The sequence below is a fragment of the Mizuhopecten yessoensis genome, unplaced genomic scaffold, assembly GCF_002113885.1.
Source record: "Mizuhopecten yessoensis strain PY_sf001 unplaced genomic scaffold, ASM211388v2 scaffold1313, whole genome shotgun sequence".
In the NCBI taxonomy this organism is placed as follows: domain Eukaryota; kingdom Metazoa; phylum Mollusca; class Bivalvia; order Pectinida; family Pectinidae; genus Mizuhopecten; species Mizuhopecten yessoensis.
Window position 1 is genome coordinate 1,531,042 of NW_018403984.1, and position 1,736 is coordinate 1,532,777.

Sequence of the window (1,736 nt, forward strand, 5' to 3'; positions counted from 1 at the left end):
TTCCCTATTAAACTAACGCCATAGTACAAAAATACTACCAAAAACCTAACAATAAAGGTTCAGTAAACGTTTAAAACCCCGGATTCTGGAAGGATGGGCGACATAGAGTAATTAAATCATTGGATTTAGACAGCTGAAAAAGTGCTGCTTACCTGGCTGAAGTCGGGAACAAAAGTGCTCTATCCCAGAAGCCCCCTTGATTATTTCCGGTAGCGGCCGTTATAATTTTAAGGATTCTCGCAGGTCGGTGATTTAGACGGAACGCAACGCCCCAAAACCTTGGTGCGTTACACACCCCCTAACCACACGAATAGGCTGCGACCCCGTAGCCGGAACCAAAAAAAACTCTCAAAGTTGTAGTTATTTTCCCAAGTACTGAACATCGATTGCCAAGATTCGTCCCTATTCGCTAAGAAGAATACAAGTGTACCCACTGCCTAACAATGCCACAATTTTCAACAAAAATAAAACAAATACCATATGACAATAATACAATTGATAATCTCCGATACAATGGAGGCGTAACCCTGCTGGCTTATAAAACACTATAATAATACAACCCTGGAATGAACACATCATAATGTCAAAGTTCATTGGTGAGCACCATCATAATATCAAAGTCCATTGGTGAGCACCATCATCATCAAAGTTCATTGGTGAGCACCATCATTGTAGCAGGTTCAGTAGGGAGCACCATCACAATAGAAAAGTTCATTATGCTCGTAATATTGTAAAACACAGGATTTCCACACCCTAGCAGTATTCAGCCAGGTATACACAATTCAGCTAAGTTTGCCAGCTACCAACCAATGCAATAAATGTCAGTTCGAGCGAAAAATTAGTAAAGTTACCAAGATATTACAAAATTTACTCGGTATCCCGTATGGAGTTACCCTAACAATTTAAAGGTTCCCTAGACCCCAACAATTTAAAGTTTCCCTAAACCCCAATAACTAGAAATATCCTTAAACCCTACAAATTTAGAATTTCCCTAAACCCTAACAATTTAGAATTTCCCTAAACCCTAATAATTTAAAATGTCCCTAAACCCTTACAATTCAAAATTTCCTTAAACCCTAATAATTTAACATTTCTTAAACCCTAACAATTTATAAAGTTCCCCAAACCCTTAAAACTTATATCGGTGCTTGTTTGACAGGGATCGCGATTCCCCTCCCTCGATCATTTCGTTCTCGTAACAATGCGGAGCAGCAAAACCTGGGGTGCGTATGGCCATTCCGCACCCCACGCCCCGCCGATCGAAACATCCCACCCAGAAACGAAACCCCAAAAGAGTCAAAAGCACAGACACAGCGGCTTGGGTTAAAATTTCACCCTGGTAGTAAGTTTCATGATCCAATACTTCCTAATCAAGTACCCCATATACAAGTATAATTTAACTTGACAAAGCATCAGGAATAGTTTAGAAATATTACAATTATCCTAGCCATTAATAGCCGACCTTCATTACGACGGTATTTGGGAAAAAACCCATTATATTTTAGTTGAACAACAAACCTCCCCTACAAGGGAGGGAAAACATATGCTTTGCACAACTGTTCTTATCTAGATCCAGTTGTAAAAAACAAAGCCAATAAACTTAAAAAAAACATTTTACATTATAACAAAACTTAACATTCTGGACTCTGTCCCGACATCAGGCAGTCTGCTTATCCCCCCTTAAATATTATTTTTTGGGGAAGCCACCCCTGTATATAAAGTATACGCCTATTTAA

At 39.1% G+C, this 1,736-nt stretch overlaps 1 long non-coding RNA gene across 1 annotated transcript in view; it reads right to left on the reverse strand.

The window, feature by feature from the left end:
• Positions 1-1,736, reverse strand: part of LOC110459669 — a 10,830-nt gene that overhangs the window by 765 nt on the left and 8,329 nt on the right. The window lies entirely within an intron of this gene.